This window comes from Cornus florida, unplaced genomic scaffold, assembly GCF_030987335.1.
Source record: "Cornus florida cultivar Cherokee Brave unplaced genomic scaffold, ASM3098733v1 CherokeeBrave_3.0.0_Hap2_Chr06, whole genome shotgun sequence".
NCBI lineage: Eukaryota > Viridiplantae > Streptophyta > Magnoliopsida > Cornales > Cornaceae > Cornus > Cornus florida.
This window is the reverse complement of record NW_026775576.1, coordinates 25,018,860-25,036,022: the sequence shown is the minus strand read 5'-3', so window position 1 is coordinate 25,036,022 and position 17,163 is coordinate 25,018,860.

Genomic DNA, 17,163 nt, shown 5'->3' with positions numbered 1-17,163 from the left:
TGGAAAAAATTTATAAAGCCTCCTTAAGGAAATTTATAAAGCCTCCTTAAGGAAATTCCGTAAAAATCTGAGAAAAAAGGAAAGGAAGGAAAATGACCGGGTCATTACAACATACCCTCCTTAAGGAAATTTCATCCCCGAAATTAAGAACATCACCGGAAGAACCGAACAAGGACCGAACATAAGGTCACACCGAGGAATGGATCATAAAGCACTACAGGACAACTCCAGAAGCCCCAAGATCCAACTGAAGGAATGCGAAACCATGAGCCGGAAAACAACACCTCACCAAACGAATTGACATACAACCCAATGTCAACCTCCCAAAGGAAACCAAGGCAACAACACGCTAAAATAAGGAACACGACCAGAAGTGACATGGCAGCACGAATAGCGACTAGAACCCGCCCACAACGTACTCAAGCTGCGGTATCATCGACAGCGTCTAATGCCCGCCCACACTTACATTATTAGCTAGGTAATGCAAGGTAGCATCGACAGCAACTAGTACTCGCCCACCACACATAACTTATACGGTAGCATGATAGTATAAAGCCCTAATTCATCTCCTGCCCCAAATAAGCTTACCCGTGAAACCTACCAATACAAATGACATCAATGTCAAAACGATCATTACCAAAAGTACCACGAAAACCAGGCATTTTGTGAGAGTTGAGATATGGTCCAAGATATCCGGTCGGACCATCCTAGCCAATCCCAAAACTCTGACAATAATGCCATAGGTACCGCTATGCTTAAGGCCCCAAATCCTCAATACCAGAAAACTGACAACCCCAAGTCTCAAAACACCATTGTCAACAACACCAATCATGAATCTAAAGCCTGACAAGTCTGTGCCCTCAAGCCAATGGATTGGACTTTACGAAACCAAACAACATCACCATCGCCCTAGTCACAGCGACTCCCAATAAGGAAATCAACCCAAAATCCTCCACGTCATCTTAAAGCTGACCAACTACAAGGCTACGCCTAAGAATCCAGACACCGGATCAAGCTCACACACATAATCCTGATAACCAAGTTCACAAAACCCTAGGCACAATACAGGAATGAAAACAAGAACGAACTATATAAAACAATCGGTAATAAGACATACATATATAAGGTGACCATGTTACGACTCGTAAAATCAAATTATGTGGACAAGATCACACCATACAACTAAACACATAGCGTACAAGGACAATCAAATATGCTACCTATCAAATAGGGGTCAAGCATCAAGGACACGCTACACATCATCTTTGACGCTAGCATGCTAAACAGATATAGTAAATGGAAAACACATCATCTATATCATCACATAACTACTAAATAGTCACTTATCCTAAACATGTTTCTACGACATGCTAAGGCATACAAACATGTAAAAAGGACTATGCAAATAACAATCCCACAAGTCAAAAGTAAGAAGGGATGAAATGCCTTTCAAAAGGATGAACTCACTGAAAGTGAATCCCAAAAACCCGGATGGTTCCAATCTCCCACCATGAGGTAAGGAATCATCTCCCAGAGTGAACACTAAGGCTCCCGAAACAAAGAGTCTACAAGTTTTTCCTAAGACTAGCTCAAACCCAACATAGAATCCCAACGCCACACCAGACGAAACAACGACGCAATGGATAGTTCCAACACTAGCCATTACGAGACATCAACAGAGAACTCAACTCAAGATGCTAACGAGTTTGATGAAAACTGGGCAGGATTCTAACGGAACCATAAAACACCACCCTCAAGTCTTAAATGACAAGGGAGAGTAATTAATTGCTCCAATATAATTAATTACATGAAACCACGCACACCCCAACAGTAGCTCGTAAGAGCTATCTGGGCAACGCCAGAAGGATCCTAACTCAACACACCTATACATATCCCGAAACCATTGCCCTAAGAAGGTAAGACATGAGAACCTCACCGCTGAGGCTCACAAGGCAACTTCCTAAATCCCCAAGGAAGGACTTGAGTCAATCTCGACTCATCACCCTATGACGATAGAAATAAGACCCAATGACATCATCACATCCAGGTCACCACGAAACCCTAAGAGACAAAACCAACACCCCGGACACTCCCCAACCACGTCGTGAAGCCACGAAGGAAAAGGAAATGAAACGGTACCTCCCTGGCCCACGTCTCACTCCTCCGGATAAGGACTACGATTCTATGCTCACATGAGCCTTACTCACATCAACCGTCAGACCAAGGTCTCGAAACAACCAAACCGACAAGAAGAACAAGAAGGTTCCCGTCGTGGGTTCCTTACAGAATGAACTTCTCCTACCCAAGGAAGAAACTCAGCAAGACAGGAATGCATCCAAGGGATACGACAGACCCCAAGAGACAATGCCCTGACATCAATCTTTACCAACCAAGCTGGGACAACATGCAATGTCAAAACAAGACATAAAAAGTAAACAGCTAGCATACAGCATAGCAATAGGCTAACTACTCACACAAGTAGTAAAAATCACATAAGGCATGTCAGTGTATACAGGAAAAAGACGTTAAGCATGACGATATGCTGCATATAATCATGCTAAGATGAACAAGTATATATAACATGTTAAAGTAGACAAGCATAAATAACATGGTAACTCAGACAAGCGCGTTCAATATACTAAAGCCTACAACCATATGCAGTATGCTAAGACAAACAAGCACATACAATATGTTATAATAAATAAGCATATATTATATGCTAAGATAGAAAAGCATAAATCATATGTTAAAGCGGTTAAGGTAAGCTTTTAAACAAGTTGCGACATAAGCAAACAGACATGTTATCAAGAAACAATTAAACACATAGATCATGGCAACACAAGCATGATATACACCCAAAACCCGTCATCTAAGGTATTCGAACCTAGGAGCTCTGATACCACCTGTGACGGCCCTGATTTTTCAAGCCAGTGCGTCCTGTGATGAACCGTAGTTTGACCCGATAACGGATCCGAAATGCGAAAGCGGAAATAGAAAACAAGTCTCTAAGGATATACAACATCCCTAGGACACCAAAGTGACCTTTCATAATGCCACGGAACTCCACGAGAACCGACGCAGAAAAAAAGATCAAAAAAAGACTAAAAAAGCCCACAAGGGCAAAATAGTCTTTTACTTGGAAGCAACATCTTTGGAAATATACATCATTCCCAAGACACATCCGTGACTTCATAGGAAGTCACAAAACTCATAAGAAAGCATAGCGGAAGCAATTTTTTTTTTTTTTTTTTAAAAAAAAGAAAACCAAACAAGTTTAGCCCCAAGGGTAAAATAGTAATTTTAGCAAGATCTGGGTGCTACCGAGCACACCATTGGAAATACAGCAAAAAATTAATCAAGTTAGACTCAAGAATCACTTAATTCAGAGTCTGGATGGAAGAGAAAAGTCAAAACAAAGTTTTGACATCGCCGAGGTCGTGAATAGTGTTTTGACAGAAATGAATAGTAACCTTGGCAAAATGCTAAAGTTCATGTGCCGTTTTGAGGTACTAAACGATATTTTCTGAAAAAATACGAAGAAGAAACCCCCCTTAAAATAATTTTTCCAAGTTGACCATGTCAAAAGAAAATTTTATTTTTGACGTGAAATCCCCAAAATGCCCTTAGAACAGACTTTTTCAAATAGTGCAGGTGCGCATTAGAAAACAGATTTAACGCGGGGTTTTCGGGTCTGAGCCAACATTTTCTGGAAAAATGTTGTGAAGAAACCCCCCACCAAAATTATGTTTCCTATAGGACTATGTCAAGACTGGAATTTATTTTTCAAAAAAAAATTCCTGAAATGACCCTAGATCAGTTTAGACCAAGAGGGTTGAAACAAAAAGCTGCTACATGTTTTTGTTTTGAAATCTGCCAGAACAGAGAGCAAAAATGGGGCCTTTAACGACATTTTCTGGAAAAACGCGAAAAAAAAATTCCCCCTGAAATCACGTTTTCTACCCGGCAGCACAGAAGAAAACAAAAAAAACACACTATGAAATGCCCAAAACGCCCCTGATCAGTCTAGGCCAAAAATGAGAAAAATGCAACTTTTGCACCAAGTGTTCATTTGACCCTAAATGCATTTATAGGCTAAAATGATTATGCACGCAAACGTATTTAATGTTTTTAAGCGCGCGGGAATGGTCCATGGCTCTCAAAAATGGCCGATGCAAAATCCGACCCCCCGACGACCAAAAAAGGCAAAAATGCACATGAAAAGTGAATTTTGAAACTTAAAACTATAAAATGGTTTCAAATTACCGTTTGGCCCTTGGCCACACTTCATGCATGATTAATGAGACCCTATGAAATAATAAAAATAGAATTCCCACACCCGATGTAAACATGGTGAGCCAATGACTTGCCATTTGTCAATATTTTCATAATATTTCATGAAGTCAAGAGTTACATATGATACAAATTGGATGTCATTGGCTTATGACCTCATCTCATACATGTCAAATACATTGTAAAGAGTGTACTTATGTACACATTACCTGATTAGAATCAAATATATACATTTTGACATATAAGGCTACAAATGGCATTTCAAGCCAACTTTTACAAGAATTGAAACCTTCAAGGCTACAAATCATCCAAGCAATATGAGAATCTCGAACCTTGATTCCTGTACCTGAAAAATGTTCCCACTACGTAGGTGAGTAACATAACGCTACTCGTAGAAGATGAGCATGCAAAGACATAACGTTTTACAAACCTATTAAGTTGCTATAGTTTAACACAAATGGTCATACTACCTAGCGTCTATGTCAAAAGTGAGACTCAGGGAGCATCCTAAGCTATCTTAGAGCATTTCTAACATAAAGCACATCATTCATGTAATTTAAACAACATAGGCGCATGCAGTACAACGCAACAAGATAATCAATTTACAAGTATACGTACACAAGTATACACTCAATATTGAAATGTATTTAAGACAAGTATACAAGACACAAATATACTAGGTTAACTCGAAAGTAAATCATCAATATACAAGTGTACACACCAAGTACGCTAAGCAATATTGAAATGGAAATGCAACATATATATTTAAGTATACATTTCTAAGTATACTAAGCAATGTTGACATACATAGTATACAAGTATTCAAATCCAAGTATACTAAGCATTTTTTATATATAAGGCATAGTATATAAATCCAAGTATACTAAGCAAGAAATGAAGTATCATGCGCCTAAGTACAAGTTAAAAGTAATCCACAATTACAACGAAGAATTGAATGCGAAATCAACCAATGGCGGAAAGACAAACGACATAAGGTTTCAATGACCAAACAAGTGGTTCCGGGTTACTAGCCCGCAAGGTACTACCTAGTGCGCAACTAAACCCGGAATAAAACCGTTATATTAGTGATTTTGGGTTACTAACCCTCAGGGTACCACCCGATGCGCACTATATGAAATAGAGGAACTCTCATCCCCCGTACTAGAGTTATGCCATAGCCGTAACAATTTTTAATGTCCATACAAGCTTTCCAAAAATTATTAAGTTGTGCAACAAGTATATCACATATACACAATGCACCAAAATCAATTACCACGCACAACCAAGTCATGGAATACACACAAGCCATGTTCTAGGCATTCAAGCTACAATGGCATATTAAATGTCATATAAGAAAATGTGAATACTTACAAGTTAAATCTTAACTTCAATTCATGGAATACTATCATGTAATCAAATAACAAGTTCCAAACTACAAATTAAGTAAATATACAACATCAATGCCTAATTATCTCAATAGAAGCATAAAAGGGAATTTAATTAACTTAAATAATTAAATTTTAAAAATTACAAAGTAACTCCAAAAATTCTACAAATCATACATGTCAAAGGTCATATCAAGGCCTATTATAATTTAATGACACAAGTTAATTCTACATTAGGCATCACTAGATGAATTACATTCCATACAAGGAAATAATTAAACAAAGTATTCAAGACTCACTCAAATATTCTCAATTCAAGGTATGTTAATGAATATATCAAGGCCCACTTTAAAATCATATTACAAATTAATTATACACTAGTTACAACTAGGTAAATTAAACTCAATGCCAAGAAAATAAATAAATAAAATTCTTTAAACTTATCCAAATATTCTCAATTTAGTATATATGATAGAACATGCCAAGTTCATCAACAATATCAAGTTAAAAATCCCTTCAAGTGACTAAAGTACTTAAAATAAAATTAATTAATCTAATTAATTAATTTTCTCTAGAATTTAAAACTACTTCAATTGCTTTCAATTTAACATAGGTTAATGTACATGCCAAGGCCTATTTTAATATCACATTACAAATTGATTTCATACTAGTTACAACCATGTGAATTAAACTTTCATACAAGTGAAAGATTAAATAAAAATTTCAATACTTATTCAAATACTCCCAATTTAATATGTGTTAATAAACATATCAAGGCCTAATTTAATAGCAGGCCACAATTTAATTCTAAGCTATATACAACCATGAGAATTAAATCTTATACAAAGAAAATAATTAAATTAAATTTTAGATAAAATACCTAGGCATGCATTCAAGTTGTATAAGCATGAAATACATTAAATACAACATTTATATAAATCTGAAACATCCCCTACCTCAATTTGAGATGAAATCTCAAATCCCCACCAAAAGAAAAGTGCTCCGAATCCGACGATACTCCTAAGTTATGTCGGGGACTACGAGGGAAGCAATTTCAACCTTTGAGGCACCATGAAAATCCAAACCCGAACTCAAAAATGGTCAAAAACGGCTTCTAATAAGGGGGAAAGGTGCACGTCATCAAGGCCTTCGATAAACACTAAGGCACTACGACATTTTACCTAAGGGAAGAAGGTTAATTTGGGAAAAGAGGGGTAGCAACCATGGAAAGGCTGTGGAATCTGATCCAAAATGTGTGGAGAAGAAGAGGAAAATTATATTTTAATTTTTCAAACCCCCTATTTATAGTAAAACCCTAAAAGTGCCTCGAAAGGGCCCCGCCGGGTCCGTAAAGGTGGAATTTGAGTAGACGCGCTCAAATGGAAAAACTCCGTGAACAAAAAAGAACCACAATGAGAAAATATGAATAACGGAAGAAACAGCGTCAAAAACCGAGTCCGAGCAGAGAGATATGCCCCAAACAAGTTTGGCGCTAACCGGGGCCGAAAACCTGAAAACTGTAGGGTTCGACCGCAAGATAATTCTAAGAGTACATGACTCGACAAAATGTGAAAATGAACCCCGTACGAGGATTCAGGCTCAAAATGAGATATTTTGCAATAACTGTTGTTAATTGCATAATGGCCCCTCTAAGAAAGGGTAACTGCAAAGCTGCCCAGAATGAAAATATCTTCCAAAAGATATTTTCTTAAAAACCCCTAAAATAAAATATTTCTAAAAGATATTTATGAAAAATACCCCAAGAAACAAAAATGTTTCTGAAGAACTTTGCATCCATACCCCTATGAACACTAGGAGCAACCAGAGTACTTTCCTACAAAAGTAAAGATACGTATTTCGTGGAAACCACTTAGGATGAAGGTACATGAAGTCAAAACTCAACTCCGAACATGAAAAGTGAGGTTATACCAACAAAGTGGCAAGCGAGGAAAAGGACGAAAAGTGTATAGTGTCGAAAAACGAAAAATGTGGAAATAACGCGGTCCTTTAAGGAAGTTGTCAATCCAAAGGAAAGAGTCTCAGAAACCATTTCCAAGTGCTCGAGACGACACTAAGTGATGAGTAACCGTACTCAAAAAAGAAAAATCAATGGAAAAAATTTATCCGTAAAAATCTGAGAAAAATGAAAGGAATGAAAATGACCGGGTTATTACATCATGATTTTGTTTTTAATGATTGAAATAATGATTGTTATAAAGTAAGTAATGATTGTAATGAGCCGGTCATTTCCTTTCCTTTTTCCTTCTCTCAGATTTTCACGGATATTTTTTTTCTATTGATCTTTTCCTTTCTGAGTTCAGTTTCTTGTCACTTAGTATCATCTTGAGTCCTCAGGGATGGTTTTCGAGACTGTTTTCCTTAGATTGACAACTTCCTTTGAGGACTGCGTCATTTCCACATTTTCACTTTTTGGACACTATTCACTTTTCGTCATTTTCCCTACTTCATCTTTTCCCCGTTTGTCACTTCGTTGGCATAACCTCACTTCTTGTGTTCGGTGTTGGTTTTTGACTTCACGTATCTCCATTCTAAGTGGTTTGCATGAAATACTGTTGGCCTAAGGATTTTATCTAAAGGTCAATCTTATGTTTTGATGATTACAAACCATTAATGATGTTTATGTACTAATGTTTTCATTGAGTGATATATAGTTGATCAACATTCAATCCTCAATGATGAGCTAGAAGATCCATTCCAAGCATTCCAAACATTCAAGCAATGGATTCAAGGAAGCATCAAAGTTGCAAGAAATCAAAGAAAAACTCGGACTTCAAAGATCACACAAAGCATTTCAAAGAAAGAAAGCAAGTCTTCATCAAGCCTAAACGATCATAGTCAAAGAATGAAGAAAAGGGTAGATAGGATGGTGAGAGCTTAAGATTCAATGTCAAAGTATATTTGAATATTTTTTGAAGCTCAAAATTATAGGACCATGCATATCATATATCATTCATATGCTCCTATGACCATTAACAATAGACTAGGAACTTCATTTATATATATTGTCATATGAAATCTTTGCTAAGAAAGAGTTAATTCAAGCTTGATAAGCTTTGAAAGAACTCATTTTTTAAGCTAGAAATTCTAGGACCATGCACATTAATCATTATATTTATTTTGGTCTCTAAAAAGAAAAGGAAAAGGCATTGAATTAATTTTTCATCTTTAAAGCCTTTGTTGCCAAAATTTGGTAAATGACTCTAGGACACAATGCACTTGAAATTTATCATCTTCATATGTCCCTAGACTCTTAGAAATAGGCCTTGAAATTAATTAAATCATTTATCAAAGTCCTAGGTGCTAGAAAGATGGATATCTCAAAAGAAGCTATTTTCATCCTAGAAAATTTCAGACCAGCTTGCACTAAAACTGCTATAACTATTTGTGTAGTTGGAATTTTTACACAAGGCCAGTGGCATTGGAAATCTGACTTTGAGCCCTTGAGTTTAGAATCAAATTTCACCTAAATTGGATTAAAAATGACTGAGATTTGAGCTTCACAAAATACATGATTCTGCTCTGCGAAAATTCTGACCAGGTTGCACTTAAATAGACATAACTTCTTCTGTGTTTGGAATTTTTGAGTAAGGCCAGTTGGATTAGAAAGCTGACTTCAAGGTAATAAATTTAGACTTAAATTTCACCTCATTTGGAGTTTCATGGACTAAGTTATGTCCATTTGAAGTCATACACTCTTTTCTGTCCAATCCTAAAGCAGCCTTCATGTAAATAGAGCCAGCTCTCTCAAGGCAAATGGAGCCACCTCCATTCAAAAAAGGAGCCTGCTCCATTCTTTTAATTGAGCCACCTCCATTCAGAAATGAGCCTGCTCCATTTTTTTAGAGCCGCCTCCACTCAAAAATAACGAGCCTGCTCCTTTCACTCCAGTAGCATTTCTTGGCTCGTAAAACAATCCTTCAAAAAAGAGCCTGCTCCACTTTTTTAATGGAGCCGCCTCCATTTGAAATTGAGCCGCCTCCATTTTTGCAAAGAGCCGGCTCCGTCGAGGGTTTTGAATTACAACGGCAATTTTTTTCTGCATTTAATTCCTCCAACCACTTCTAACAGGTATATTGAGCTGCGATTTTATATATATACAGAGGGCTATCTGCTAACAAATTGACACCATTTTAAGAGACATTATAGTACATTGCAAAGAGAGCCTTTGTTCTCAATCTTCTCTTCATCTCTCTCATTCACTCTTATTCCATCTTGAGAGATTCCAGTAAAGATTAAAAGGGCTTTTGCTCTTGTTTTAATCTTCATAGAGTTTTTGCTCTGTTATACTACTTGAGAGAGCATTCAAGAACATTCATTCAAGTGCATCAAAGAGAGCTTTTGGCTCTTCCATTATACAGAGCTTTTGTTTTGGTTTTACTCACTCATAGAGCCTCTGTTCAGACATCGATCTTCATCTCATATACAAGCTTCCATAGCTGAATCAGAGTGAACTTCAGAGAGCATTTCGTGAGCCTTTGCTGAACTTTTATTCTAGTATTTCATCAGAGCTTTTGTTCTGCATTTTCCTCATCATCTCTTATACATTTCATACTTAGAGTTTGAGCTTCACTTGATTTCATATATACTCTATTGTGAGGTTTGATTTGTATCAGTTCTTGAGATGATTTCTTGTACTACAAATTCTATTTACAAATCTGCTGTAAGCCTAAGAGGAAGAGTTTCTCTTAGCAAAAAATTATAAGGGCTGGTGTGGCCTATGTAAAACTAAGAGGGTGGTCTCTTAGCAAGGATATTGTAAGGGTTGGTGTGACCTAAAGGAAGACTAAGAGAGGTTTTCTCTTAGCAAGAAGTTACTTCTAATCAAGGTTTGCTCTCCACCCATAAGGAGAAGCTCTATTGGATTGGGAAGTCTCAAGAGGGATCTTGAGCCGAGGAGTAGGAGTTTCCGAACCTCGCAAAAATCACCATGTTATAGTTTGCAATTTCTCTTCCCTTATCTCTTTTACAATTGTGCTATAAATTGTTTACTTTCATATCTTGATTTCATATGTTGATTATTGCACAATAGATTATATTATTGATTAGAAATTGTATATCTATAATTTACAAAAATTGGCCATTGACTCTATTCATCCCCCCTCTAGAGTCAATTCTTGGGCAACAATTGGTATCAGAGCCTAGACTCTATTAAAGGACTTAATCGTCTTAGAGTACGATCATGGCCAATAATAGTAGTATCACACACTTAGAAGGTTATCCCATTGATAAGCCTCCTTGTTTTGATGGAAATGATTATATTTATTGGAAAATTAGAATGAGGGCCTTCTTAAAAAGTATTGATATTGATTTATGGAAAGTTATAGAAAATGGTGGTCATATCTCAACCAAAGTTATTGAAGGGAATGAAATTCCTAAATTAAAAGGTGAATGGGATGAAAATGATCATAGATTAATACAATGCAATACTTTAGCCATATGCCATCTTTATTGTGCATTAAGCAAAAATGAGTTCAATAAGATTATCTTTTGTAAAACGGCTAAAGAAATTTGGCACTCACTTGAATTAGCCTATGGAGGATCATTTAATGGTGAGGAATCGTATATGCCTATGCTTATTGAAAAAGATGTTGCTTCCATCATAAATGAAAATGAATTAGTTAGTGAGATGTATTCTAGTTCTACTAACATTACTAATCATTTGAATTTTCTTAGTAGAACTTACTCTTCTTCTTATGGTGAAGAAAATAAAGCAACTCAAAAGAAGAGTATAGCTCTCCAAGCTTCTAGCAAAGAAGCAAGTGACATTAAAGAGTTGGACAAACTTTGTCTCATGGCCGATGAAGATGAGGTAAATTCTAATCACGAATTTTTTGATATAGAAGCCTCTTATAATAAACTAGTTGATTCACATAATGAATTACTTGATGTGTTTAAAGAGTTACATGGTGTGCTAGAAAAAATGACTGTGAAATGTTCTTCTCTTAAAAAGGAAAATCACAATCTCTCTCAAAGACATGAAAAAGTCCAAATGGAAAATGATTCTTTGAAAATGAAAAACTATTATCTTGTGCAAGAATTACAAAAGATCCAACTTGAAAATGAATTCTTGAAAAAGGAAAAGGATAATGTACTATCTATAGAGCCACCATCAATTGATTGTGTTTCCGAGTATAAATTTTCAAAGGAAGTCATTGATGATCAAAATGGCACTCTAGCAAAGACAACCAAAGGAAAAGAGAACTTAAGTCCTATGCTTGGAAATCAAAGAGTTGTCTATTTCAAAAATGAGATAAGATATGATCCTCATACTAAAGATGCATGCTTGTTTAGAAGAAGAAAGCCTTTGTATGATCACTTTGTCAAAAGTGGTACCCATTCCTTTAAATACAATTATTGTAAGAGGCTAGGACACAAAATTCATAATTGTCCATTTAGAAATAAGACAACAAGGAAAAGAATTTGGGTTCCAAAAGGAACTTATATGCCATTACCTAACTTATATGGACCTAAGAAAATTTGGGTACCAAAAGAAGAATATGCAACATTTTCTTGTAGGCATCTTCTTCAATCAAGGATTAGGAAGGAAGCATCATGCTTGGAACAACCCCAAGGGTAAGTATTAGGTATCAAAGAATGCCACTTGAGTATGTTTTGTAGGTTAAAGACCTCTTCTTTCAAGAATAAGTGGATTCTCATAAATGGATTACTAAAGTGTATAAAGAGAAATCAAGTCATGATTTCCCCTTGCTAATAAAAGGATGAAGGATGCACTACATTGAGAAACCGTGCAAAAGCTAATGGAATTACTTGCTTCGGTAAATATCCCTTTTTTCATCATAAATGTGCCTTTAGTTAATAAGCTTAAATGTGACTTGATTATGCTAGATAAAAGGTAATACAAGATTATTTTCATGGCATAAGTATTGTGGATGGTGATCTTGACATGAATGCTACTTGATAATAAAATGTTTATGGTATAGATTTTGATAATTCATATAAAAGTAGTATGTTATGTCACATTGTTGATTCTTATTGCTACTTTATTTAAAGTTAATCGAATCTATTAAAGTGGCTTTGTCTAAGAAAATAATTTATATGCTTGTGTGATGATAATTGTTTTATCTACATTTTATTGGCATCGCTCCTTGCATATATGAAAATGTGGTTGTTCATCTTGAAAATGTTTAGATGGACTTGAGAAATGATAAATCATATAGGTTCCATCTTGAATACCTAAAGGAACAAATCTCATTGGAAGAACCATCTCATTAAAATGAAGAATGAGAATTTATAATGCCTTCCTAAGAGTTGAAGTGTTCACCACTATCCAAGTGATCATTCATTGAAGAACATTCTATATGTGCTAGATAAAAGAACTAATTCTCTCTTATAGTTGTAAACTTTTATCTGTATTTCTTTTCATTCATATCATGATAATCAACATGTGCCATCATTGGAAACTAGGCTAGAATATCTCTCCAAGTCTTCAACCTTGAAGAAGGAATTAAATGAATGACTTTATGCATATGTGTCTTTGGTTAAAGGAATAAAAATGCTACATGTTTTTGCATAAAATGATTTTTATCAAATGCATTTTTAAGTGACTTTAAATTCAAAGGTCTCTAAAAATAAACCATCCGGATTTAAATTGTATATATTTTGAACTACATGTTTAAAATGATCTATAGCCTATGTGGTTAAAAATAAGCTTTTCAAAAGGCTTTGTGGTTATCTCATGGATGTAGACAGAATACCATTCATTACCCTAAAGTTTGCAAGGCATTGCTTATTTACACATATCAATTTCTGTCAAAGGTTACTAAATGAGGTGCTTTCAGCTGAAATATACATTGTAGTCCTTTCTTATACTGGAAGATCAGGTATATTTCCTGACTGTGACAGCTGAAATATAGCTCGGCATTATCCATAGTAGGGTTAGAAGTGTGTGGTCTATATAAAGGCTGTTATAGCAAATTGAAAGGGTGAGCCTCAAAGTAAAAAAAAGAAAACCCTAGAAAAGAAAGCTAAATGAGAGTGTCTCGAGAGGCCATATGAACACATGATTTCCTGAGTTCTTAATCAAGAATGAAAGCTGAATACATTCTCAAAAATCAGTGAGCAAGTGTAAAATACATTGAAGTGATGATGGATGCTTAATAAACTGAAAATCTGGTGCAAAAGGAGGTGCTCACTTGAACAAAGTTGAGCTGGAGTAAGTTTTTCATATCCCTAACCCTCATTTAAGCTTATTTTCTGGTTCAGCCTCTGATTTATGTAAGGAATTGTTAATATCTTGCTGTGATTCATCTGTCAATCATTCTAGCTAGCTTCTGTAGTTGAATAGAGGCTGGTAAAGTTCAAAAGTTACATCAAAAACTGACCAACTTGAAGTTTTGCCTAGTAAACCTAAGCTGTTAAAGTTTAAGGCCTGAAAATCTAGGATTCAAACTGTGAAAATTGTATACCATGCTTATCCTGATGTAATTACTATATGAGCAAGTGTATTAACATGAAATATGACTGAGGGCTTTGAATTCAAGGCAATGGTGCAGTGATTTTACAACTTTGTCCCTAAGTGCAGAGTTTCTACAAAAACTGGTCTATAACTGTTTTTGAGGCTGAAATTAAATTGTGAAATGAATTGCTTAACCTTTGAGCTTTTGTGAGAAGATGAACCAAATGTAAAAAAGCAGACTCCAATTGATGTTAAGCCGCATCCAAAAACATTGCAAGTGTGATTTTTTTTTTTTTATCATTATTTCTAAACACCACTTGCTGCTAGAACACCTATGTTTCAGGCACCATTGATTCTCGAAAGCTTTGTCTTCATTTTTTTTTGGGTTTATTTAGTGGAAGAAAATTGATAGAGTAAGTGTTGTTGCTTACTATCGCAAGAAATTTTTAGTTCCTTAAATTCCTGTTATTATCAAATTGCTAATTGGATTAAAATTCAATTTTACACAAGCATTATAATGCTTCACTCTACTGTTATCAATATGTACTAATGCTACTCAAAGAAATTGCTTCACATGTAAACTTACTGATGGGAAAAGAGCCGGCTCTAATAATTTTTGAGCCGCCTCCAAAAAAATTTTGAGCCAGCTCCAATAACTTTTGAGCCACCTCCAAATAAATTTTTGAGCCGCCTCCATGTTCAAGTTTGAGCCGGCTCCATCCTCTTTATTCCCTTGTTTATACTCTTGGCATTCTCATTATTGGACATATCAGTTGCAAATTCCAGATAGCAATTCGGCTATGGCGTCCCATTATCTTCTTTGGGCATCTTTACATGTAAGTGTCCTTCCTCCAATCAAATCTAAATTCCATGTGCTCTTGATTTTTATTTGAAATTCCAGTCCCTAATTTATCATTCACTGAATTTCTCTTGAATGAACTGAATTTCTCTTAACTGTTTGTGCACATTAAACTGGGCTATTTCATTTGCATAAATAAATCTAATTTTTGGGATTACTACTATAAATCTTTAGTCAAAATTAATTTGGGATTTGGAATTTACATTGTGTTTTCATTGGGTTTCCATTCTGAATGTTCTTTGTGTATTTTAGTCCAAACCCTAAAATTATCCATGGCTTCTATATATGTAAAATGAAAATTTGCTTCAAATTTCTTCTTATTTTTTCTAATCTTTCAAGTTTCTTATGCATTGCTACTTCAAAATATAGCAAGAAACTAGATTTTTCTCCCACCTTTTTGAGATGACAAAGGGGGAAAAAGATGTGTGATTCATTATGCTTGTTATGCTTATGCCTATGTTGCATTTCACTTATATTTTTAGACGCATATTCAAAGGGGGAGACATATACACTTTAATGTCTAAAATATTTGTTGTTGATATAAATTCAAAGTATGCATATCGATAGGGGGAGCATTATTTCAAAATGCAACTCCACCTTGACAATAAACACATCAATGTTTTGTCATCATCAAAAAGGGGGAGATTGTTGGCCTAAGGATTTTATCTAAAGGTCAATCTTATGTTTTGATGATTACAAACCATTAATGATGTTTATGTACTAATGTTTTCATTGAGTGATATATAGTTGATTAACATTCAATCCTCAATGATGAGCTAGAAGATCCATTCCAAGCATTCCAAACATTCAAGCAATGGATTCAAGGAAGCATCAAAGTTGCAAGAAATCAAAGAAAAACTCGGACTTCAAAGATCATACAAAGCATTTCAAAGAAAGAAAGCAAGTCTTCATCAAGCCTAAACGGTCATAGTCAAAGAATGAAGAAAAGGGTAGATAGGATGGTGAGAGCTTAAGATTCAATGTCAAAGTATATTTGAATATTTTTTGAAGCTCAAAATTATAGGACCATGCATATCATATATCATTCATATGCTCCTATGACCATTAACAATAAACTAGGAACTTCATTTATATATATTGTCATATGAAATCTTTGCTAAGAAAGAGTTAATTCAAGCTTGAGAAGCTTTGAAAGAACTCATTTTTTAAGCTAGAAATTCTAGGACCATGCACATTAATCATTATATTTATTTTGGTCTCTAAAAAGAAAAGGAAAAGGCATTGAATTAATTTTTCATCTTTAAAGCCTTTGTTGCCAAAATTTGGTAAATGACTCTAGGACATAATGCACTTGAAATTTATCATCTTCATATGTCCCTAGACTCTTAGAAACAGGCCTTGAACTTAATTGAATCATTCATCAAAGTCTTAGGTGCTAGAAAGATGGATATCTCAAAAGAAGCTATTTTCAGCCTAGAAAATTTCAGACCAGCTTGCACTAAAACTGCTATAACTATTTGTGTAGTTGGAATTTTTACACAAGGCCAGTGGCATTGGAAAGCTGACTTCGAGCCCTTGAGTTTAGACTCAAATTTCACCTAAATTGGATTAAAAATGACTGAGATATGAGCTTCACAAAATACATGATTCTGCTCTGCGAAAATTCTGACCAGGTTGCACTTAAATAGCCATAACTTCTTCTGTGTTTGGAATTTTTGAGTAAGACCAGTTGGATTAGAAAGCTGACTTCAAGGCAATAAATTTAGACTTAAATTTCACCTCATTTGGAGTTTCATTGACTAAGTTATGTCCATTTGAAGTCATACACTCTTTTCTGTCCAATCCTAAAGCAGCCTTCATGTAAATAGAGCCAGCTCTCTCAAGGCAAATGGAGCCGCCTCCATTCAAAAAAAGGAGCCTGCTCCATTCTTTTAATTGAGCCGCCTCCATTCAGAAATGAGCCTGCTCCATTTTTTTAGAGCCGCCTCCATTTGAAAAAGAGCCGCCTCCACTCAAAATAACGAGCCTGCTCCTTTCACTCCAGTAGCATTTCCTGGCTCGTAAAATAATCCTTCAGAAAAGAGCCTGCTCCACTTTTTTAATGGAGCCGCCTCCATTTGAAATTGAGCCGCCTCCACTTTTACAAAGAGCCGGCTCCTTCGAGGGTTTTGAATTACAACGGCAATTTTTTCTGCATTTAAATACTCCAACCACTTCTAACAGCTATATTG